At 36.0% G+C, this 26,837-nt stretch overlaps 1 long non-coding RNA gene across 1 annotated transcript; it reads left to right on the top strand.

Annotated features, from left to right (window-relative positions):
- Positions 1–5,163: 5,163 nt before the first annotated feature.
- Positions 5,164–26,480, top strand: LOC146545100 (uncharacterized). Its single transcript, XR_014881632.1, has 3 exons — positions 5,164–5,445; positions 6,189–6,258; positions 20,016–26,480. It is a non-coding gene; the product is annotated as an uncharacterized LOC146545100 (long non-coding RNA).
- The last annotated feature ends 357 nt before the right edge of the window (positions 26,481–26,837 follow it).

Here is a 26,837-nt window from a genome sequence, read left to right as displayed (position 1 = left end):
CACTCAACACAACAGGCTTGCAAATAGTAAAAAGCAGCAAAAATTAAGAACGTGTGGAGTAAAAAACTTGTTTTTTTGGTGTTACCACACCTGAATAAAGCTAGTATAACCCCCTGCTTTTAACTACAGGGCCTGGTAGTGTCCCAGTAATAGGAAAAGCCAAAAACGTTTTTACACTTTTGTTAAAATCTCCACTGGATTTTTAGCACCATATTAAGTAATCCAAATTCTTCTGCATTCTATTCTGCATGCCCAGACACCTAATAACTTTAATTGAAATCAGTGATCTCTGGTCTACAGTTACCCTACAGTCTTCGAAGGTGTGAACACCATTTCTGCTATGTTGTGAGGCTGATTGCAGCAACATTTCTCATAAAGGATTTACTATTTATGTTAAAATTCATGGGTGAGGAGGTGCTGCTGATCTACACTTTACCACTTCGTTTAAAAGTTCTTCATTCTGAGCTTTTTTAAATGAAGAATCTCTATAATTTTAAATTGAATATTGTAAGGTCACAATAAGGAGAGTGATCTAGAGTATGCATGTATTTTATCAACAGAGACCTTTTCACATCCTTATGAGAGCAAGAATTTAGGACCTACATTCACAAAATGATTTCATTTTGGACCTATACTCTCATTTGAAAAGCTAGATTGGAGACAACATCAGTATTTCAAAATTTTGAAATATAATTCAATGAAATGCAGAACTAAGAGCTAATTTCACTGCATTGCTGTATGCATCTGTACTGCAAAATATATATATATATATATTCATAAGCTAAGAATAAGCGTTCCTTTTATTTTTACTATTTCAAAAGCAAAGAGTACATCCTTTCTGATCTCTAGAGATAAAAGCAGAAAAGAGAAGTAGAGAAATTATCTTTTCTTGTCTGGATGTGGAGAATTAGTTGTGCTTTATGATTGATGTAACTGAAGGTAAATTGGCAATTTAATACTACTTCAATTTCAAGTATATCTGGTGAGCATTTATTTGGCGTTGCATTTCTGTAATCAAAATACAGTCCTGCCAAATTTAAATGGGCATGTGTTTTGATGGAATATATATATATATATACACAACATTGTGTTATGAATATATATATATACAACAACATTTGACAAGAAAACAAAAGTAACTACTCTTCATGTATTTTTTCTAGCTTTTATATCTTTCTTTAATATAAAGTAAATGACATGTTAATTTAATTTTTAAATAAAATACACCATAGTATATCAGTGATGCATACTAACTTAAAATGGTAATGTAAACACAGGCTATCTAAATTAAAAAAGTGTGAACAGAATTCCTTTTCAAATGGAGATTTTAAGAGTCTTTCTCAATTGTTAGGCCCATACAAAACTGTTGGTTTTCATTACAAGCTAGACATCAGTGGCTGCTCCACAGAGCTGGTACAGGAATATGTAGGTAGACCTAGCATTAATGTGCAAAATGTTTGATGGCTGGAAGATTAGATACATGTTAGAATCATAGAATCATCTATTCCACTGTCAATGTCATTAAAGAAGGTATTAAAGAATATAGGTCCTAATCCTGCCCGTGAGGGACACCACTTGTCACTGATTTCCATCTGGACATTGAGCCATTGACCACCACTCTCTGGGTGCGATCTTGCGCCCAGTTCCTTGTCCACTGAACAGTCCCCCATTAAATCCATATCTTTCCAATTTGGAGAGAAGGATGTTACGGGGGTCCAAGTCTTGACCCTACTGAAGTGCAGATAGATTACATCAGTGACTCTTCCCTTGTCCGCTAATGCAGTTACGCCATCATAGAAGGCCACTAGGTTGGTGAGGCGGGACTTGCACCTGGTGAAGCCATACTGGCTGTCTCATATTACTTTCCTGACGTCTGGCTACTCTATTTATGATAGATATCCAAAACTGTTAAGATCATGTGTAGTTTGCTTAGGAGATAAAATGCATAGGGAGTTTTTAACATCAAAGCAAGTTTTAATATCCAAATTAAAATAATAATAATAATGAAAGGCTTTTTTTTTTTTCATTAAACAGTACATGTTATGAGCTACTTAGCCTTAGTTTTGATCTCCCTGAAGACAAAAATCATACATCTTCATTAGAAATTGTTTGAATCATAGAATCACAAGGTTGGAAAGGACCTACAAGATCATCTAGTCCAACTGCCCTCCCATTACCTTGCTACCACAAGCTACTAAACCATATTTTGTAGCTCCTCATCCAGATGCTTCTTGAACCCGCCAGCAAATCCACCACCTCCCTGGGCAGCCATTCCAGTGCCTGAACACTCTCTGAGAGAAAGAGCTTTTTCTTGGGTCTAATCTAAACCTCCTTTGACACAACTTGTGGCCATTTCTTCAGGTCTTGTTTGTTACCTGGGAGAAGAGGCCAAACTCTTCCTCATCACAACCTCCCTTCAGGAAGTTGTAGAGTGCAATAAGGTCTTCTCTGAGCCTCCTCTTCTCCAGACTAAATAATACCAGCTCCCTCAGCCGCTCCTCATAAGACTTGTGCTCCAGACCCCTCACCAGTTTTGTTGCCCTTCTCTGGACAAGCGTCAGGGCCTCAACGTGCAGTGAGAGGAGTTTATGTTCACATGTTATGAAAATGTTGAATACATGTGAAACAGATAAATGTAGAGATCCTTGAAATAAATTTATAAGGGGCTATCCTTGTATTTATATGACAAGTGCACTTTTAGATAGTGGAATAGCTTTCAGTGAGGGTTAAAACTAATTGCTTTGTTGTTTGCTTGTTTTCAGTGTAAATCCATGTGAAGCCTGAAAAGATTGCTTTAGTCAATTACATAAAGCAAGCTTTCACTAGAGATATACGGAGCAGTGCTTTAATCAGTATGTGAATCCAACAATTTCAGATAAGTGCTGTTAATCATACTTTGTCAATATAAATGACTTGAGGAAGGATTTTTGTCAGCAGCTTAATGCAGGAAGACACAAGGCTGTCATGGCATTGTACAAGTTCACCCTATCTCTTGGAACCTGGACTTAACTTGTGCTAGGTTTACCACAGACATAGATTCATTATAATTACGCATATGAAATTCTGAATCTTAGGCACCTAGAAAGAGATCTATTGTCCATATGTAGGCATCCAATCTGCATTTCTGTAGCAAGAAATCAGTCCAGGGACACCTCTGTCCCTGAGCAACATCTGGCATAGCATGGTTAGTGCTCCATGGCAGCCATGTTTACCTTCTCCTCATCAAAACAGAATGAATGCATGAATGAATGCAGTGTACCTTTTTGGGGTGTTTCTTTCTCCTTCCTCAGCCCTGAGCTGTGATGAAGCATTGTCTGGAAGGACATGAGTTGGGATTGGCCACAGTTATGCCATGGACACATGGACCACACTTCTGCAGTATAGTTTAGGAAGTCCTTCCTATTTTAAGAAGTGTTAGCCATTTTATTTGAAGATGTACTAAGTACTTCTTAGAACATTTGTTTGGAAAGAAAAAAACGAGTGCAATATCTTTTTTAGTCCTGTGAGAAATGAAATACACAGTTCTGCCTCTGAAAGTGTGGGATTTCCTCAGATTATGCTGAATTTTCCCATGGAAAATGACCAATTATAAGGCAATAAAATAATGACCCATATGTGGCAGACATATGTTGCTTCACAGGGGGACATTAAGTTTGCAATAAGACAACTGTGAGCTAACAAACTGTACTTGAATATAGCCTTACCCATCCCTGATCATGCTGCAAATCTTGTAACATCAGAACATAGGCCTCAAGCAGAGTGGAGTACACAACAGTGTACCCTGTTGTGGATCTTGTTCATAACGTTTGGCTATAATCCAGCCTCAGTAGTTCTGCCAGTGTCCCGACCTGACCCAAACAATAGGCTATTGGTCAAGACTCATACCTGTAACTGAAGTATAATGGGTTTGAATCTCTTCAAGGCTGAAGGGAAATTCAATCTCACTCTTTTTTTCTTCACAATAAGTGCTTTAAATCACAGTTTATGGTATGAAAAGGTGGATACAGTACACTTAAGTAGCTTTAAACATAGGCGTCTCCACTTAATTTTATACCAAGAATGATAATGTGGGCATTCACTATTGTGTTGTACAAACACTTCCTAGAAGAGGTCTCACCACACTTGGATATGGAAATACCCAGTTATACTACACATGTCCAGTCCAGGGAGCTGGATTACTGAAAGCATGTCTTCAAAAATTAATATTCTGGAGTTTAAAATGCAAATAATATTTCACATGTTTGAGATTTCAATTAGTTGAGTCCTGTTTTCTATCTCTCTGATTAGTGCGATGAGAAACAGATGGCATTAGTATAACAACAGTATGTAGGGCATGGTCTCTCTTGTTAAGTCAAAAACTGATAAATATTGCCTCAGAGTGTGTTTCCTGATGCTGTTCCACAGGACATTAAATTTTCTTCACCCAAATGTCTAATCTAAGGCATCTTTTAGTTAAGAACATAAGAATTATCTTCCTGGATCAGCTTAGTAATTCTGGCAGCCTGCCACGCAGCAGTGTTAGATGCTTAACATTGCATCTGACAGATCAAAGCAAAATCATTATCAATGCAAAATCATGCAGATTTTGGCTGTATAGTAGCGTGTTAAAAATAGCATTCTTCTTTACATTTAAAATCCCACAGATACAAAGTTTTGTATTATTTTATATATTTTATAGTCTTATGGATGCTTCATTTTTAATTATTACAAAGTAGATAAAATATAAACTGAAAGCCTCTGAGCAAAATAGCATCCTTTTCAAAATCAGTTTTCCTTCTGCAAGATGGAGTAATCATTCTTTCCACTGCAAAAAAGGGCTGTATGAAATGCCTGTGAAAAGCCCGAGATCAGGATAGAGACAAGGTAGTGTTTTATGGCTAAAAATCTATGTATGTGACATAATTCTGCAAGGATGCATTCTAAAATCTTTAACTTTCTGACACCCAAGTGGACTTATCTATATGAGTAAACAGCATTATATGCTGCCTGCCATTTTGCAATGTTCAGCTGGCCAAACAGAACAAGAGTTTAAGAATTTATTAGGCATATCTGAATGGAAACAGCATTCCATTTCTGAGATGGAGATTTAGCCACCTGTCTCCAATTACACTCAGCGTGACTGCAAGATAAAAATGACATCTACTTCACTGTGAAAATATGTCCTGTAGCATCTCCTTTCAGCTCAGGAGCACTAATACTAATAACAGCCCAACAGAGAATCAATTTTATTTTGATACTTACAGTGATTAGTTATTTTTCACAGAGCCTTATTAAGAACTCTCAAAGACAAAATTGGACTTGAAGATCTGTACTGACAGAGGGAAAAGCTGCATGTAAGCAGTATGTACTAATTCAATAACTAGCACAAATGGTGGCCAAGAGATCTACATTCACCTGATAAATTCATATCTGAAATCAAAGAAGCTGCGAAATAACTACTGACAGGTATTTAACATAGTAAGCTAAATTAGCACACGGCAGTTCTCTTCTCTTCTCTTCTCTTCTCTTCTCTTCTCTTCTCTTCTCTTCTCTTCTCTTCTCTTCTCTTCTCTTCTCTTCTCTTCTCTTCTCTTAAGTGCATAGCATGCTTTAAACACCTCTTAATTTAACAAATCTACATAAAAGCAACTAGTGCTTTAGCAATGCTGTAGATGCATCTTGTAAGTGGTATCATGTCAAACTTAAATTTTCTAGACTTGTTTCTTTCTTATTCTGAGTCAGAGGTCTCTTAAGCTGTAACTGAAAGTATCATTTTTCTGTTTAGAGTGCTAATATAAAAATTCCCATTTTAACCTTCAGAATTTTTATTCCTATCTTCAAATGGTCTCTTTTTTATCAAATAGAGTTGCCTGGAGTTTGATGTATTGTTTCACAACTACTCCTGTTTAAATTCTTTTATAGAAAAAAAGGCCTAAGTGGACCCTCAAGAAGGAATAATTTGCCTGCAGACAAATAACCATTGGATGCTACTCAGTAATCTTTACCTTACATGTTTAATGCAAAATTCTGTTCCTACAGTGGGGCAGAGTTAAGACTGTCTTTATTGCCTCATGTTGTAATACCCTTTAGAAATGTTAATTCAGGGGAACATTAACAAGGCAAGAATTAGATTTCTTCTTAGCAAGGGTCTTTGTATTATCTGTAAGGCAATATACTTCTTTTTTTTTCTTTTTCTTTTTCCTTTTCAGATAATGATTCTTAACAAGCAAGTCATGAAAGAAATTTACCAGTCTGCATTTGGTATGAAAAGCATTAGAGGTATTAATTCTATAGAAGCATGCGTACTAGAAAAAAAGTCATTTTGTGTTTTGTTACTTGTCATTTTTATTCCTTAATGCTTAAGCATTAAGCATTTAAACAATTATTGCCTTTAGAAAAGTAAAAAGACTGATTTTCAAATGGGTGAAATGAGATGTGCAGAACTGAATCCCTGCATGCAGCTCTGGAAACAGCAAAGAGGACCATAATCCACAAAATATTTTATTGTTGGGAATTTTAGTATGTAACCTCCAAGTCTGGTGCAGAAAGACTGTGACAAAGATGGAAAAAGCTTTAAGGTCTCTCCTGTACCTTCATATTATGTTTCATCTTTCAGTGCTGCACTCTGAATGAAAGAATAAATTCCACTAAGAAAACAGATGAGTGGTCTTTCTGCATTACCATCATTTTACAGAACAACACAAATCTGATGCCATTCCCTGCTAAAAAGAAAGGCTGTCATCTATGCCAGGATGATTGTATCCAAACAAAGGGATTTTGAAGATCATGTGTGTGCAATATAATTCAGTGTAGCGGAGTTTAAGCTACTGATAACATCCAAAATCTTGAGGACTCCATGGACATCTAGCATGGCTGTGTTTCCAACCTGCTGAAGCAAGGAGCTTTGCTATATCTTCTAGTTGCTAATGAGGTTGTTGAATTGCTCTTAGTGCATGCCTCAGCACTTCCTTTTAATCTGCCTTTGTGTTCACTGGAATTTTGTATTGCTAATCCACTGCCATCTCTTCAACCAGCTTTACCCTTATCACTTGTCACTGGCATTTTGTGCAGAATCGGTACTGAAAAGTTTCTGATACTGCTGCAGACACTCAGCAAAGGGAATATTTCTTGTGCATCTGATGCACTCTTTGCTTTTCTTTACAGAAACTTTATATTAACTGTAGGAGATGACACACTCCAGTTAAACTAGATTTAAACTAGATAGAATGTTTTCATAACACGTTCCACTATTATGATGGGTTCTGTCCTTTTTTATTACTTTATTTATTTCATTAATATTATTATCTTTTCAACCTCAAGTATTCAAGCAACAGATGAAAAGTTGTTACTGTGATCTTGTACTTGAAAACTTGGATTGTTATCCTGAATCTGGCATAATGTAATGTAGCCACTTCTGTTCCTGTAACACTTGAAAAGTAAGAGGTTTCTCTTTTAATTGTTTGGATATACAGGAGCACAGGAGAGTATCTCCGAACAAAGTCTACATCACTCCTCACTTATTGGAATTAAGACACTAAATATTATCGACAATTAGTGTTCTTTGGCAATGAACTGTTGCTATTCATTGTCCTTCAGTTCATATCATTTTCTTGTTCCCTTTTTCAAGCTCTATCTCACTCCTGTATGCTATTTGTCATTGTACTTTTGAACAAACAGTGGGAAGCAAAATTTTGGATCATGTCTGCTTTAAATATTATACTTATATGTAATTATATTCAATTATATATTATAAGCCAAATGTGAGAGAGACCATATATCCTGGCAGGCTGTCTAACCTATCTTTGCATTCAGGTGTAGGGACTCAGCTGGTACTGACAAATTTTACCTCGTGCTTTAGACTGCAGCCATAGACGTGTTTACACACAACATATGAGGCTTTTAGCTATTTGGAAGTAGCTGGCTTGTATACTTTCAAAAACAGTATTACCTTTGCAGTGACATCATGTCACCAAAGCCAAGAAGAGATTCCTTCACAGGAATACAGGTTCCTTCACAATAGGCCTTATTCCTTCTGCTGCAGGAAATTATGATCTTGATAGACAAACAGCCTGAAAGGGCAATGACTGTAAAACTCACTGAAATTTAAAGCAGAGTATTTTTTAAGCATTAACTTGAAAAACCTTGAAAAATACATAGAATTTAACATTTAGGAACTTACTCTTTCTAAAAAGTGAAACAGCCACTCAAGTAGGCACTGCCAGGTCCTTTTCCAGACCCCACAGCTGTGTGCAGCCCAGTGGCTTCACATGAGGTTAGCAGAACTGGTCCCAAGAAACAAAAGCAAAGCAGTTGTGTTGGCACAGTAGTACACCCAAAGAAATCTAACGATACAATTTTCCCAGCACAGTGGCAGTGCATGGTTAATGAAGCTTGGATGGTCTAACCTCTTAAGAGGAATGAGTTGTGTAATGTAGACATATTTCAGTCTAACTGATCAACAGTATAAAAAGAGATATCCAATTATTTTTTATCTCTGTTTTGGAAAAACTATAGGACCACAAAGAGATGATTTTTTATCTCGTTCAATATTGCACTTTCACAGCCTTCTTATGTTAATAAAAACAGCTCCCTACTACTCTCGTCTATGACCAGTCCTTCAGATTATTTTCACACAAGGAAAAGAAGTAAATAAAATATTATACTTTTCAGTAATAGATAAAGCATTCTCACTCAGGTTATTTTTAGTAACACTATAACCCTAACTTGTTTTAGTCTCATTTAAATGTAAATATATTTACAAATACCAAAATTCTCTAGTTTAATGTTTGGAGAATGTATCCTCTCTCCAGGGATATTTATAAAATAGATATGTAATGAATATCAAAATCACTGCCAATTGAGATTTTTCTGAATTTCTGGGCTTCTGGCCATTTGCTGCTTGCTATTTTCCTTGCTTCTTGCTATAAAGTTTTGTGCCTCATGGTCAGGAAGGACTGGAAGGTGCACTCAAAAGTACTGTATCTGTTGTTTTTGAATCTGCAGTGAAGGTAACAGATTTTTTTTCTTTCTCTTTAATTAAGTGTTTGAAATGCTAGTCGTGATACATTTATCTTATGAAATTTAAAGGTAAAAAAGAAAAAAGAAAAATGTCAAAGCCAACTGATCTAAGATTTAGTGAGAATAAAGCCCCACCTAATAAAACCTCACTGCCGCAGAGGTCGTGTTAATAACTGTCAAGTAAATTCACATATCAAAGGAAAGTATCAGGTCAGAACTGGCTGCTATACATGTGGAAGATCACTAGATGTACTGACAATAGAAGGACACTTTTTCATCCTTAATTCACTCTGACATATGAATATATATTCATGTATATTGAGAAGACTTATTTTCCTATTACTTGTAAATGAAATAAATGCTGTGCTTCATAAAACATCCCTCTGTTATATTATATTTCAAGATCTGCTTATTTTCTAGGCTCAGCAAGCACACTCAGACCAAAATGGGTTACACCTTCTGCATGTCAAGGAGGGACCAGCATCACAGACCACTGACATATAATCTCCTTATCATTCTCTGAATGATATGGTTGGGTCTGGTAATTCTCATAATGACAAATTTGCTAACTATACTGAGAATTTTAAGATAGCAGTTTTGAGTAGAACAATAAGAGCCAAATTTATGAAAGCGCAAAGAGTAACAAAAACAAATATCAGTAAAAGCAGGATACTTTGCAATATATGCTAAAGCTAGCTCAACAGATAAACTAGAGTCTCCTTCCACAGGATTTTGAGCTTCTTCAGAAAATTGACTACCTTTTCTGGCACGGTTTTCTTCTCATTATATTTTTAAATTTCATAGTTTACAAGCATTAAAAAAAAGGCAGCAGACATTGGATAGTCATTGGATATTGATCTTATCTTGGTCATTAGATATTCTCAGCTGTATTTTTTTATTTAATAACTACAGAAATTTGCCTTTAAAACTACTGAAAGAAGATTGTGTATTTTTTTCCCTCTGTATTTACCCACTCAGAAGGGGATTCACCTCACACACCTACATTCATATAGTTAGTCATAGCTTGAACAATTCACGTATGTGCCTTCTGCAGTCAGTGATAATATATATGTGCCTCCAGTGAGTGATTTTTCCCACCAAAGCTCAGAAATTAGGAGGTGCACATATATCTTCTGGAAGTGCTTCTCTCTGGTTGACCATGAAAACAGCAATGGTGATGAGCTTAAATTGAATGTTCAGCCTTCAGATTGCTAAATTGAGATTTGAAATGGTAACAGTTTATATCCCTCATCTCAAACCATTTATATGAAATATCTCACAGATCATAACCCAGTCCTTCAACATATGTTGATGTGAATATATCCTACTTCAAATAAGTGTTTATGAACATGAATGGAGCTGCCAACCTCCAGCTCCTTCAGTAGAGGAATGGTGCTGGTTGACGGCAGAATTGAGACGCTAACATAAACTAACTCTAATCTGTCCTCTCAGAAATCAAAACCAAATGCAACTGCTCTGACAGAGGTCACTGTCATCTTACATTAACAATTAAAGTTTTTATATGCATGTAATAAAGTGGTGATACAGCACTGAGTCCATTTAATAACAAGTTCAGTAATAATTACCAACAACAGCTACACAGTGATTTGGATTGGTTTGCTTGTAGCATATTAAGCCAGATGCCCTTGTGAAGTCAAAGTAATTAATTCTACAGCGTTTTCAATCTACCTATGCTGCTTTGAGTTATCTTGCAATTTTGTTGATAAAATAAGCATTTATGTTTCCTAATTAGTTTGGAAAAATAATTAGTGCAGTCTTTGGTTTATTATACTGGCAGCTGCACATACAAATGTGCATTTGTATGAGATGTCCTCAAAACTTGTTAGAGTACTAAATATATACTAACTGTCATCTAAATTCCCTACTGACAGCTGCTTTACAGTGCCAATTCACCTATTAGTATCCTCAATTGTGCATAAATAGAATAACAAGCATTTATCGTAACTGTTAAATTGGGAAACTTCTAAAATGCTTTGGAAATGGCAAGCGCTGTTATAAAAAATATTCACTGAATACACAATAAAGAAAACCTGAGAGAAATGTAGTGTTCAGTACTGCAAAACAAAGTCCAAGATAGAAAAACCTGTCCCACAGAAGGCAATGACAATGCTGTGATGTACACTAAAGGGAACATGAATTCATTCTGTTCGTATCAAGTATCTGTCAGTAAATTTGTCAGTAAATCAATGTTAATTCAAATAAATCATCAAAATTCTGAGTAAAGGAGTAAGGTACAAATTGTCTTGTAAGGTTAGAGGAGATACTGTCACACTGAAGTTGAACCATTTACAAAATTAACATTTAATTCCATCTGATATTTCACTTTGAGCTGTTAGAAGAGAAAAACATTTCCAGTGAACTAGTCTTTTATTCCTTCTTGTCAGGAGGGAAGAGGGGCCCTCTCTCTGTTGTGACCAGAGAATGTCTAGAAAGATAACTTTAACTGAATGCCTGTCTCTGAGAGAGTTCATTCCTTGTCATCAGGATTTCTTCCTATTGATAGGATAGGATCTTAGATCATATACATACAATGTGATTGTGTACATGATTGTATATATGACTGTATATATACCTGCATTATCACTCTCTTGAATTTAATAGGATAGAATCATAGAATGACTCGGGTTGGAAGGGACTTCATAGATCATAACACCCCTGTTATGACTTACCATTAATTCAGGCAATAGATGAGAGCTGCCTAGGGCCCATCCAACCTTTTGAACCTTTGATGGAGCATCCACAGCTTCTCTGGGCAGCTGTGCCAGTGCCTCACCATGCTCTCATAGAAAAAATTTCCTCCTGACAATGAATCTAAATCTTCCCTTTTTTAGTTTAAAACTGTTTGTCCTTGTCCTCGTAGATCTCATCAATGACTGCCAAAGTTTTAGGTACTTGAAAAAAAAAAAAAAAAAAAGTCTGACTATGGACTAAAACATCCCAATTCTGATCAGGGTCTGTACTCTGCATATATGAGAGCTCAAGGAGAATTCAGCCCAACCTGATGCTCCGTGGTATTTGCCGTGATCAGCCTGCTTGATTGGCTCCACGTCACATTGTTTTAGGTGGAGGATTTGTGGAAACAAGTTCAGAGAATGAGAAAAATACAGTACTGCAGTAAGTGAGAGATTTTCATTTATGTGGAATGATGAAAGAGATAATGTGCACTACCTTGATGGACTTCACAGGTCTGGTGAGTCATTTGTGTGGTCGTTCATTGAGTCATTATACATTGTAGGCTAGCTCTGTAGTCAAAGAAAAAAATATTTTAAAAAAGTGGAGCATGTGAGAAAAGCTAAGAAAATCCTCATCATAATTCTGCCTGCAACAGAGTCTGCATGTTCACGATTTGGAAAAGACATGAGTAACAGAAGGCCAAGGAGTACAATGGAAAGTTCAAGGTGTACCTCTGGGCACCTATGCTGGGGATAAAATCAATATAGAGAGCTCAGCTGCTCTATGTAGCATGGAGTGCATGTTAGCTAGTGATAATAGAGCAGCAAAAACTGCCACAGCCTCACTCTGTCTTCAGCGTGAATGATGTGCATTCATTACTGTAGGCAAACAAAATGCTTTATGGCACATGTAAACTGCTTAGTGCGCATATTATCCAGATATAAAGCATTTTAACATTACCTAATTGTCTACTGAACAAAAGCAAACATAGTTAATCTTTTGTATATCATTAAAGGCTGATATGTGGTTATATCTTATTAGATATTGGCAATGGAGTTTGGTGGCTGAATTTTGACTAATTCTCAGGGGGCACAGTGTTTCAGAAGACATACTATATGAAAAGTGAGGGCATGTCTACAGGGTTTCATTTTAGGAAGGCAATGAATCAAGGTTGGTACAGATGAAGTAGATTTGTAGGTGACAACTTAATTTCTGAGGGTAAATTTGCTTTGTTTCAGCAAAGTCAGTGAAGATAATTTACACTATCTCTGGGCAAAACCCAGAGTCAAAATTAAATTCAAGACCCTTTTTGAGGAGAAAAATCATAAATGATTTTAGTGAAGGCAGCACTTGATTCTTCAATGTAACCCCAATTCATCAGTATCAGGCTTTTCTGTTCTTTCACTCCAAAACAACTTTGTACAGACTGTCAGGATTTAGTATTTTAAAACCAACACACTAAAGATTTTTCTCAGTTGAAATTTAGGATGTCAGCTTTAACATATATTTATCTCGTTTTTATTTAACCCATATTATTTTCTTCTCCTTTTTTTTTTTTTTTTTTTTTTTTAATAGTGTCTCACTGTTATTTAACTGCTGAATAAAATGACCCTAAAGCTTTTGCACATTCATAGAAACTAATTAGATTACTCTGGGTTCTCTACTCAGTGAACTCAGTTGTTATGACAACGAAATTTTTATCATTTTCTTAACATCTGTCCTGATTTCTGCAGTTATCTGTCTACATATATATGACTAAGTTTAAGAAAAATATACTGCATTTTCCAATATTCATAGCCATATAGTTAACTTACAGCAATAATGACCCAGCTAAAGAATTTTCTTTAAGTCTTCTAAGAGTCAGTTCTTCTACGGGCAGCTGAAAACTCAGTTCAAAAAGCGAACATTCCCATCCTGGGAGGTCCTGCCCAGCATCTTCATTAAGGCTGTAAGGAACCATGGTAGCTGTGCTTTGTCCTTCACAAAATTAATTGTCTCTATAGAAAAATGCAGATAAGTCTGCAATAGTATTTAATTCTCATTTTAGATGCCTGTGAATTTCTGTGAGATGTTTATGAGCCTGGTTTTGTTCCCACGTTAACAAGTTAATATGTTAGAATTTTGCATTAATTGTTTGTCTTGTTTTTCTTTGTGTCTCTGTGTGAGGATAAGGAGCGACAACCTATTTGGAGGTATTTGGGGGAAAAATATTATTTCATACTCAGTGACATCAGTCATTCCATCTTTAGTTTGGCACCAGACGTAAGCCAAGTTTTAGAGGAATTTAGGGATACTACAAAACGTCACTGCAATGTCATTCTATTATTTCCATAAGTTTTCAAAGCCATGTATAAAAGTTCAATTGTCTGACTTAAATATGGGATCAAATTCAAGAATTCAAATCTACATTTTTCTGGTGTGGCCTACAAAGTAACGAAGACATGCCCAGATGGTGTTGTTATCATAGGCACTTGCCCTTCTTTTATATGGGGAAAGATAAATACAAAGGAATATGCACTTTTTAAAAATGTAATAAAGATATGATGAATTAATTGAAAGAAGAGTAAGATGTGATATGTGCAGACCCTTTATATACCTTTGTGTGTAGATGGGAAACAATTAAGCTTTTTCAGAGTCTCTAAAAAATCCTCAGTGCTCAATCCTCAAATGCTAAAAAAATCCTCAAAATCTGCTGCTGCTTTCTTGACTACAACTTCTTGGCCAAACATGCAAACACATGAACAGCCTTTTCAATACCTTCAAGAAGGTGTGGTGACTCACACCAAGAATGGGAAATAGAATCACGATAATATCTTATATACTACTGTTTTAGTACTATTTTTATCATATTTTATAGCTTTATTCTGCTTCTCATGATCCTGTCAGCATTAGCATGAAGATAAAAGGAATTTTTGACTATGCCCTTGTCTGTCAGTCTTGACTTTCTTGTCTGCCCTATGAACTTTGAACAGTTTCCTCTATTGTATTTTAATCAGAGCATGCACAGAGAAAATAGCTGCTTCTCCTTCTTTTTGTTCATCATTCATGCTGTCTTCTTTTTGCCTCCTGTTCAAGCTTTCTTAAGCTGAAGATTGTGAAGTTTAGTGAACAACTTGTCTTTTCCTGATGGACAGATCAGACTGGCTGCAATCTTTCCAAATGCACTTCTTCTTCATTCAAATGCACCACAGCCACCCCTTTCTCTGCAGACTAGATCAGTCTCAGCATTACAGAGATTATATTCCTGTCAGAAAACCTTCAGCTTTTTCCTCACTTTGCTGTAGCACAAGGCTACACATGGAAAACTAGATGAGCTTGACATTTCACTTCACCCATTCAGTATGCCAAAAAGAAATTCTGCTTGAAGAAAAAGTGATTCAAATAGACCATTATATAGTTATTGGAAACAGTACATTTTCTTTGTGATAGGTTAAAGACAAAGATTCCCCATAATATAGGCATCGTTGTCACAGAACTAATTTTATATTTAGCCAAAACTAATTTGCAAATATTATAGAATCCTGTAGGCAATATTTGGTAGAGAAATGGGAAAAATTGGGAAACAGATTCAGGTTTTCTGAGTTATAATCTTAGCTATGAATCAGTTTGAGTGTGGCTTAATCTGTCACAAAGGATTACTTTCATCTCTAAACTGGTGAGAATCTTATAAGGCCTTTCTTGACTTTTGATGAAATCTAACCTCATCAAAATCCTTCGAGCTTAATGACAGTTTGAAAATATATAATATATATATATATAAATTATATATATATAAATATATAAACTTACCTAATTTGTCTTCCCAGTAAGTCTGTGTAAAAACTTACGATTTTGCTTATTCTGCTACATGAGATTATGAATAGACGATGCAAAGTATAAACCTTGAAACAAACTTCAGACCCTACATTTCACTTTAAAAGAGCTGCATGTTAGTATTGTAGCTCAGTAGCTTACTGGTTACTGGAATATTTTTTTTCTCTAATGAAAATTTACCATCCCCAACTCACCCATCCCTCCAAATGTTTACGTTCAGTACTCTTACATATGGAGTGAGGTAGTAAAAAAATGAAAATGAAAATAATAAAAAAAAAGAATAGAGGAAAAACAATTAGAAGCTTTGCCCAAGACAACTGAATCATTTCCAGATTTTTTGAAAAGGAATCCAGGATATGATCAAGAGTGAAATAAGCACTTATTTTAACTGTCATGTGCTCTGTCAGCACATAACTTTTATTTCTTTCACTTCTCACAGAATTAATTTTCTCACTTGTTTGACCATTCTGGTTTTGAATAGCAGAAAGTAGAAAGAAAAAATACCGTGCCTAAACCTCCCAGAGAACTTATCATAGAATCATAGAGTAATAGAAAGGCCTGGGTTGAAAAGGACCTCAAAGATCATCTACTTTCAACCCCCCTACTATGTGCAGATTCGCCAACTACTTCTGGCTGCATCCCTTGGAATTGTATGCAGTTCTTGGTTTTGTTCGTTGCAAAATTGCTATTTTAATATGCTTATTTGGGTGTGTGAGAATTTCCAAAGTGAACTGGGGGTATGGGAGCTGGTACTGAAATTTGCACAAGAATACTAAATACATACAGAAACATGGGGCAGATCAGGGCAGCCTTTGGACTTCAGAGTTTGGGGATAAATCTGCAGTCAGAAATGTCCTAAAAAGGTAAAAGATGCCAATGAGATGTTAAAAAAAGACAGTGTACTAGCCATACATAACTGAAGTTTCCATTTGGCTGTTTGCTCATTCATATTGTGATTAGAATTATTAAATGTCCACACATTTCTCATCATGAGTGTTGTAATTCCTTGCTGATTTGAGTAAAGTCAGAATCTTTGTAACAGCTGATGATGAAATTAATTGCCAAAGACTAAGAGCATGGAAATTTGTGGGCTAGATGTTCAACCTTCAAAGCACTTGCCATATGTCTGGTTTAGGATTGCATCACTATGTTCTGCAGCACTGGGAAGAACTTAATTGCTAGGTGAGTGCTGAAAGAACTAGGAAAATTTAATTCTAAGTTCCCCATTGGAATTTCTGGCAAATATAAATGGAAGTAGAGCCCTGTGATAATAGGAAAACTACAGTGTCAAAAATTCTAAACTGAGATTTTCTTTTTAGATTAATGAGATAACTGGCTGAAGGAAGCTGGGGAAATCTGAATAGTCCTTTTCTGAATTTAATTACTTCCATGTGTGCTGAACTCTGACAGATAAAGGAGGATTTTTTATTGCAGTTTTTTTTTCTCTACTGACATTATGACCTATGGTTATAAAGCTACTTTTAGTAGATAGAAAAAAAGATGTCACAAAGAAAGCAATAAATGGATTTAATCGAAAAATTGCAAGTTAAGAAGACCTCTCAATTCATGTGTTTCTAAGACCTTATTGTGAATAACTGGAAAGCATAGTTGTTTTCCACAGTACAGAGTTGCAGGAATTATATGAAAATACAAAAAGATCAGTCTGTTGAAGTCATCCTCAGCTTGGTGTCTTATTTGGTAAGAATTCCCATTTAAATGAACAGGAAACATGAGTTAGCTATTGTCAGTACTTAATGATAGTGCCTAAAATGTGACTTCATCTCTGCTTTCCCTTCTTTCCACAAGTATTCAACTCAGAGCACGATCTTTTGAAACTAGTAACACTGAATGCTTTCTCCTGTTCCCGTTTAAAGCTTGGCTAGTGGATACACAAATATTTGCTTGAGCAATTACACATATACAACTAGGTCATTTTTCAATTTAAGTGTACACAATATATTTGGCTTTTATGAGCCATTTCAAATAAACCAAAATTGATGGAGCTGCAATTGTCAATAAAGACATTAGCTTCAAGGGAATTGCTCTCTGAAGCAGGATGAGTTTTGAATTCCACTGAGGTTCCCAAAGGGAGTCTCTGAGCAGACTGTCTTCCACTGAAAGAGTCCTCCTGGTACTCACCAGTCCCTAAGCTGCACATATTAATCATGTGTTCTTCATTACTTAAAATCTACAGGGTTACTTTGAGAAAAGCACACTTTGGGTGTCCATTAGTTATGCTGTTGTTCTTAAAATGCTTTAAGTCTTGAATGTATGCTTTCAGTACACTAAACTATACAAAATCTTTTTAAAAATTAAAGACTGTACGCCCTCAACTGCACAGAGCAGTCCTTGTTTATGGTCCACATATAGTCAATCTCATAAACTTCTCTGACATATGTAAGTTCTTGTCAGCATAAGAAAAATTTACAGATTTGATTTTGATGTTTTTGTAAAGGTGTGACAAAATCATCCGTTGTCCTACTTGCAGATGGAAGTTTTATTCCCAGATGGCCATCCAGTTCTATTCTTTTTTTTTTTTTAAATGTTATTTATGTATTTACATATTAATTTGTAGGTCAACCCTAGTTGGGTTTCTAATCTGAATTGATATTGCAAATCTTGTTCCTCTGTTGCATTCTAACCTGTGCTAATGGATTCAGTTGCTACACAAAGCATCACAGCCTTCTGATGCACTGTAACTTCTTCTGTTTACTGACTAAATTCTACAGAGGTCAATGCTCAGAACATTATTATTCTTGTGCCACCACAGACTAAATCTTTTGCATTGTAGATGGAAAAGAATGGTAAAATCAATTGCCTTCCTAATATGGAGCATTTGAATACATATAAGCTGAAGATCTATGGGAAATGGTTTTAAATTAAGATGGGGGAGGTTAGATATTAGGAGGAAGTTTTTCACCCAGAGGGTGGTGACGCACTGGAACAGGCAATATAAAATATATGTATCATGTCTGGGTCCATCTGCAGTCTGAAGTTCAAGAAAAGACTTGACCTGATGTGGATGCCCCATCCCTGGAAGCATTCAAGGCCAGGCTGGATGTGGCTCTGGGCAGCCTGGTCTGGTAGTTGGTGACCCTGCACATGGCAGGGGGGTTGAAACTAGGTGATCATTGTGGTCCTTTTCAACCCAGCTCATACTACGATTCTATGATAATATAAAGTTCTAGAGTGTCTGGCCTGATGTGGAAAGATGGAGGTCACCCATACAAGCAGTTCCAGGTGAATGTCTCACACAGATGACAGCAGACAATATCTAAGCTTTGTGAATTTGAAACCAGCCTTTACATTTTGCTTCAAATTTAATTTAAAATTTGAAAATGTTAGAGGATTATTAATTTTATGATTGCATTTCTTTCATCATGAAAAAAAAAATAATGTAAAGCTCCTAGTTTTTGCATTCCGTAAAACTTGGAACAAAGATTCCCCATGAAGGCTGGAAAGCATGAAGAGAAAGTTTAGCTAAAGAGGAAACTTCTTTCACGTGGTGTAGAAACACTATCAGTTCTCAAGTAAATCCTTGATGGTTAATATGAGTGCACCCTGACACCTGAGATTCCACATCTTGCTCTGGAGAGGTTGACAGAAATGATTTTCTCACTATGTTCACAATGAAAGGTAGGAAAAGCACATCAAATTTACCAACATTCATTTTTAGAACCAACTTATTAAAGAGTTTTCTTAAAAGAACATTTTTATTCTAGTAAGATGGAGCAGTCCTTCGGATAGAAAAACTAAAGACCTGTTGAGGTTTTCTTATAATTCAGCTAGCTCAGTATGAATGTATCACAAAAATATACACTAAAAATATCTCCTCAAAATCTATCTTTCACCATTAGTTGTTCAAGTAGTGTGAGATTAAACAAATGCCTGACTAACATGTCATATAGAATGTTTATTTTTCCCATGTGTTTTCTGAGTTTGGGAGCATATACTGTCAAAAATGCCATTGACTTTGCCTCAGACCTAAAAGGTGAAATGAAAATACACATTGTGATCTGCCTCAGCAGTTCTTTCTGTAAATTACCAAACACGGCCTTTCACTGACAATGCATTGGTTCCATAAAAAACTGTGGTGGTTGTGTCTGTGTTACCAGTGTTACGCACTGCCATTTTGTAATGCTGACAGAGAAAACAAAATTAAACTGAAATAAACACATAGCAAGATCCACGCTACAGAAAAGGCTCCCCAGGGAGGTCGTTGAGTCACCATCCCTGAATGTATTTAAAAGCTGTTTGGATGTGATGCTCAGGGATATGATTTAGAAGAGGGTTGTTAGGGTAGTATGGTTAGGTTGTGGTTGGACTTGATGATCTTTAAGGTCTTTTCCAACCTGAGCAATTCTATGATTCTATGAAAAGAAAAATCAGTTCATCTCTGCAGACAGTAAGTCAAAATTTAGACAGACAGAACGCAGATAAAAAAGCTGTGGTAATTACCTAAACAAAGAGACAATTCTTCATCACAATTTGATTTTGTGTTTTTCTTCCAGAAAAATCAGGGCGTGATATCTAGCTCACCTTGGACCTCCTGGTGGAACAGGATCTACCAGCCACGTGCTGCGGGTGTCAGACTGAGCACGGCGCTGTCATTAGTTGAGATCTATCAACACAGTATTTTGGGAATGGCCATAAAGCTGCATGACCTCATTAAACTTCTTCCTGAGACATATTAGAACAGGGCGTTTCTTCTTTGCCAGAGAGAGAAAAGGAAAACAGAACATTAGTTAATGCCTGGGAGAAGTATATTTACATCGCAACAGTTTTTGAAGTAGTAGCATTTCAATTTATATAACAAAACTCTCCATGTCAGAACATAAGACTGCTACTATGCAATGCCAAATGACTGGGCGCATACCCATAACCGCTCACAGAATATTTGCTGCAGCACAGCTGCAGCACAGCTCCCCCTAGGCAGGAGCAGAGCAATGTATGTTCAGGGGCAGACAGGCTGCAATCTCCAGAAACTTGCATCAGCATGAAGGGAAAATTAAGGGGAAAAAAATATGTATTATTATTGCTGCTATGGAAACTAAACAAAGGACAGTAATTACTCACCAGTTTCATCTGATTTCTACAGTAAATGAGCCTAAAATGCTGAGATTTCAATGACAAGTATTGCTGTCAATAACTAAATATTTTGTTATTTTGGGTTTTACCAGCATATTATCTTGGAGTTGTTTAGTTTCTAAGTCCTTGTGAATTCTTTTTTACTGAAAGGTAATGTTTTTTTTTAAGAACATGAAGCATGCTGTTATGAACAGGCAATTAATTTCTTATGGGGAAAAAGACTGAACGGTTGTTCTGGTCTCGAAATCAGAAATGTATTCACTGCATTTTACTTATATCTGTGAAGACTTCTATAAAAAGAAGAAACCTTGAGTTTATAGATGCCCTTCTCATTGCTCAGCACATGGGAGCTGTAAGAAATGAAACATCATTCTTTAGATGTTTATCACCATGCAATTATAATATAGTTACTGTGGTTACATCTGTGACTTCTGAGACTACCTTGCTTCTGACTCTATTGGGCTTGCATGACAAGGTTTTGGTACTGGGGGGCTACAGTTGTGGCCTCTGTGAGCAGAACCCAGAACTGCCCCATGTCCAATCAGAGCCAGCTCTAGCTGATACAACAGTGACCCACCTCTAAGCAGAGCTGAACCATGAGCGATGCTGGGTGTGCTCTGGAACAGTAGATTTAGGAAAGGGAAAACTTCTGCACAACAGCAGCCAATTTATTTCTGCCAAATAATAAACTAGGTCATGCAATTTTATTTTAGTAACCTGCACTTTGTCCTTCATCTGGAAATGAAGATGAAGTTGATATAGGGCATAGAGTATGAATTTAAATATGGTTTCAACCGTATTTTCCAGCTCAGAGAACAGTAAGTGAAGCCTAGTTACCGAAATAAAATGGTGACAGACGTTACTTAGACTGGAACAATTTGTTATTTGATAAAATTTAGAATAACATAGGTAAAATAAAACACGGGAAAAAATATCTACAGGGAAAGAAGTGTCTAGAATTTTCTGGCAATCCAAAGGTGAGAGAATTCACTTCTGTTCTCCTCTGAGCTTACAGTGAGTGTTCTGGTTGGAAAAAAATACGTCTCCAATACGAGATGGAGACCTTCCATTATTCCATTTTTTTGAGAATGCTCACTACTCCCAGATAGCATCACCTTCATCTTATCCAGCCTAAGATATTTGGTATTCTTCCAAGTAATTTTCTCTGCAAGATGTTAATTTGGCTTTGCACAAGATAAAGATATATAGTTTTAATATCTTTGAGCTCTAATTTATGCTACAATACCTCAGTGAAATGAATATCTCTGCTGCAGGGGTGGAGAAGGAAGGAAAGACAATGCATTAGATAGAACAGGTGCTGGATGTCTTTTAAACCTGAAGGATTCTTCCATTATAAAATATTAAATAGTTGCCCAATAAAATTTTTAAGCACCACTTCACGTAGATTAGAGAGAGAGAGAGAGAGAGAGATAGGTAGATAGATAGATAGATCTAGAGTTATGTATCAAGGTCTGAATAAAAATAAAGAATAAAAATAATAGAAATCACAGATGGAAGAGAAGGCAGATCGTTTCCTAGAAAGAGATGGTGATTTTCCTACAATATCATTTCTAAATTGTCTTGCAAGTGCACCTTAGGCATAATGAGTGTGATAATCTGGAGGAGGAGATGCTGTCGTTCAAAATAGTGGCAGCTATTAATACCAAACCCTTGAAAGTTAACACCTAAATTTTCAAGTAGTTCCAATCTAATGAAGTTCTTTCCTCCTGAAGAGCTTCATAAATTCAATTCAGCCATGTAATCTATGCAGTTTCTAATGTGATCTTTCGTGGAAGAGTTTACTAACGTTATGTAAATGTGACTGTGTTCTTATTATGTATTTCCAATGTGGAAAACTCTCAGATATTTTCCTGTCAAGAGTGCATAATTCAGGATATCTCCTGCTGTTACAGCATATAGTATCAAAAAGACAGTGATACGAATTATGAGATATCCTTCATCACTTTTTCAACATAGCAGCAAACGCAAATGGCAACCATAGCTGCAGTTTTGAGTGTTTATTTGTTGGTGTTTTTTTTTAAGCTAGTTGATTTGGGGCTTTTTGTTGTTGTGGTGGTTTTCTTTTTCAATTTGTTTTTAATTTGCAGACCAATTATGACAATGTTCTGCCTCACTTCTGTCACTCCATGGCCTCAGACAATAGTCAATCAGTCAGATAAGTTTGGAAATTTAAGTTACCTATAAAACAATATAATTGTAGCATTGCAGAACTGCAGGAGTAGGTGGATACAACCACACATTTCAAATGAAATAACAGATTAATTTCCTCATTATTTTATTATCATCATAAACTCAGTATTTCTCTGCCATATCTAAAGCTATATCTTACAAAAGTTGTTTCATATCTCACTTTTTTTTTTTTCTTCCATTTCTTAGTAAATTCGATTTATTCTGTTTTGAACTGACAGCAATAGAATACCTCAGTATTGCATCTCCTATTAATAACATATCTGTGCAACATACGGAGTCAGACCAATCAAATAGTATAATTTATTGGTGCAAATAATAGTGGGTCTGCGCTAAATAAAGGTTCTCTCTTGGTTCTACTGAAATAAGTAGGTATACTCTCAAAACACCTTTTATTTGCAAGGTAAGCAGGCATAGAGATTGGGGAATCTCTGCATTTAACAGAGATATTCACAACACAAATCAGCTTAGCTTTGACATGCAGTGAGTGGAAGGGACTTGATAATCTCTGCAGCCCTAAACATAGCTTCACTAAATTTGTCTATGATCCTATCTAGGCTAATCATAATTTTGCTTAGTGTAGAATATATTCATATCGCATGTCAGCAGATCTGACACAAAAGCGCAGGTGGATTTTTGGGTCTAAGAAATTGAAGGGTAAAATGCTTACTATTTTTAGAGCCAGTATTACACTCTGTATTTTCAGATGTTTTCAGAATAAAGATTTCAGGGATGTTAGTTTACAGAAAGTGATTTCCCTTAGGCCAGATTTACTTTGAAAACGTGTCACAGCATGAAGGGTAGTCACAACTTTCTGTGGCAAGGTTATATTTTGAAAGGTATGATTTGTAGCAAACTTGAAAAAAAAAAAAATCTATACTGAAAACGTATGTTTCACAATTATTTGACTGTGCAAGTTTGTTAAAAATTACAAACTGGCATATTTTGTTCTGGTCATAGATTTCAAAATAAGAGCTTCATGTGACTGTCTATTTATTCTGGCGGCTGAGTGTACATTCATTTCTCATCTTTGTCCAGAAAGGTGGTGGATGCTCCATCCTTGGAAACTGCTCTGAGTACCCTGATGGAGCTGTAGGTGTCCCTGCTCGTTGCAGGGGAATTAGACTAGATGGTCTTTAAGGGTCTCTTCCAACTCAAACAATTCTATGATTCTAGCATATATATATACACATACATATAAAAATATATATACATGTATTATTTTAAATGTTATTCTTAATTTTTATTTGTTTAGTATTACAGAATTATCTTAAACATATTTGTAATGTTTTTCTTCATAGCCATTAACTGATATGACCTGTATTTAACAATGACTGAATTGTTCATATCTTAACTTTCGTATTCATTGAGTATTATTTTGAGGTCCTGAGTACATATTTGTCAGCTAGTAGTTGGAGCAAAATTTAAAGCACTGAAACAATATCTTTACATATAAAGTGTAATGCAGAATGGTTTCTCATGGCAACTTGAGGTTATGAGAGCTCTGCTCAGTGCATCTAAGTCAAGATCTAAGAGTAGGTTAAGACATGCCAGTAGCTTTCCTCATACCAGTCTTGAGTAAAGCTGTTTTGCAAAACAGAGTTAAGACTAGGCAGACTGCTCAAGCTGATGTCAGCAGTTTTGAATTAGATAGCTGACACTTTCAGTTAAAAGTGTTCAATAATTAATGTAAATATTACTCTATCTGCTGAATAACCTGTAATTCCTTCTCTAACAGATACAGTGGAACCATGGGGGAAAGAAAGCGTGAGGAGTTATTACAAAGCTCTAAAAAAAAGAAATCTGAATCATTTTCCACAAAATAGGAATTTACATGAATATTTCTCTTCTAATTATATCTTCTTGAGAGAGCTGGCATTAAAAATAATTTCAGATTTTTTTCCTGTCATGAAACATATTTGACCTGGCTTTATCTTGACTTTTCCACTCTGATATTTCAAAATTCTCTCAAATGAAATATTTGATGAATGGATCACTTTCTTTCCATTTTCTTATCTTATTATTCTTTCTTAATAAAGTTAGATTAATTTCATTTTTCTTCTCCTTAAGAACAAAAACCACAACAGGGCACAGGCCTGAGCACCACCATGTATCATTCACCCTCTCCATCTGCCCATAGCTTGGCATCAGCCTACTAAGACTTCTTCAGATGTTGCCTGGGCAGACTTCAGGGTTAACAACCGCCAGGAGAACAAGACACGTGAAGTTTGGATATGACCCCCCTGTTTTATGGGAATCTGTAAGACCAACAGTAAGGACACAAGGTGTGTTGTGATCAAGAACTATTGCAAGGAGAAGAGAGAGAAGACCTACGCTTGGAAATTTCAGTGTAGAGGAATAGTACTCACTAGATAAAAATTGTACTTCTGTAACAAGACTCAAAAGATTTCACTAATATTAATTATTTTTATAAGATTAACTGAACATCACTGCAGTAGCTTTCACGTCACCTTGTCTTGCTGGGGCCTGGAAAAAAAGGGAACATTCAAGCTACTTCTCACTGGACTTAGAAGTGGCTTATTCTTCTGAATATATGTGAAGTCAAAAGACTAGAAAATGGTACATGGGATATGTGTTTTGCTGGAGGCATGATTTGCCACATCAAATAAGTAAGAAAAAAAAGAGTATCAGGGAGAAAAAAAAGGATATTACTGTGTTTTAAGTAATTATTTCTCTCTTTGGTTTGGGGTTGTTTTTGTGTTGTTATTTTGGGTTTGGGGTTTTTTTGTTGTAGTTTTTTTTTTTTCTTTTCTTATAGGTAATAATGCTCCTGTCATATACCTAATTTTTTCTTTTCATACCTGTTGTTTTGGTCTCCATCACTTAGAAGGAAGTCCTGCAATGCTTGGTCTCCTGTTGGCAAGCATGAAAACCTGGTATTTTATCTTCAGCATTTGCTGCACTTATTCAGATAAGAATGCATTGTGAATATAACCCTGTGAGAATTACTGCAAACTGTGCTCTCTGCACAAGGTTACAAATGCCAATAAGATACTGGGAGCTCAAAGATAATGTTCAGCTTTCTGCAGCCAATACGTAAGAGTCAGCTAGATAAGTGAAAGGCAGATTGTTTTCCATCAGATTGATAATTTCCATTTCACTTGACATTTTGTCCCTGCTAAATTATACACTTCATTTAAATTATGGAAAATATGACTATCGTTTTTCATTACTTTTTTTTCTCATTTAAATCTGAAATAATTAAAATCATTTCCATGAAAAAGAGTGGATTTTTATTTCATTTGTCTACTGAAGATCATGCCAATGTAAGTAACAACAGTGGAAAGTCCACCCTAAATTGTTTTTTTTTCCTCTCAGAGTGCAAGCACTCACAATATCAGCACATTTTACTTGCAAATTCCTCACACAGATCTTAGTGCTGTTCAATAGTATTCAGCTCCAAACAGGATCAAAGTAGGACATCACCATCCATCTGCCTTCTCTGGGTTATTCAAGGTTGCTGTTGTGTAAGATCTGCTTACCCTGACTCCATTACTTCCCTTCAACCCAATAAGTCCAAACTACATATATCATATATAAATGCAAATGAAAGTAGGAAGGGTAAATAGACATGCATACTAAAGTATTTCAATCACATGTTGATTACATGGCTTCCCTGTGCTCTGGGGAAGATAGAAGCTGTCTGGGTTAACATACTGGCTCCCTACACAACCTCCTTATTCCATAGGAGAGATGGCACTGCCCTGAAGGGAGACTAGGCAACCATCATAATTGTTCTTGCTGTTCCAGCTACCTTTGGTTACATCAGCACTCTTAGCTTATCTTTACATTAGTATTGGCTAAAGAACACAATTGCAGAATCAGACAGAGGTTGAGGTTGGGAGGGACCTCTGGGTCCATCTTATCCCATTCCTACATAAACAGGGACACCCAGGACTGCATGCTCAGAACCATATCTAAGAGGCTTTTGGAGATCTGGTACAGAGACTGTGCCTTCTTGGGCAACCTGTACCAACCAATCAATGCTTGGTTGCTCACACAGCACAGAAGTGTTT

The sequence above is a fragment of the Meleagris gallopavo genome, chromosome 2 (assembly GCF_905368555.1).
Source record: "Meleagris gallopavo chromosome 2, MGAL_WU_HG_1.1, whole genome shotgun sequence".
In the NCBI taxonomy this organism is placed as follows: domain Eukaryota; kingdom Metazoa; phylum Chordata; class Aves; order Galliformes; family Phasianidae; genus Meleagris; species Meleagris gallopavo.
The sequence above is the reverse complement of the archived record's forward strand: the minus strand, read 5'-3'. Positions and strand labels throughout refer to the sequence as shown.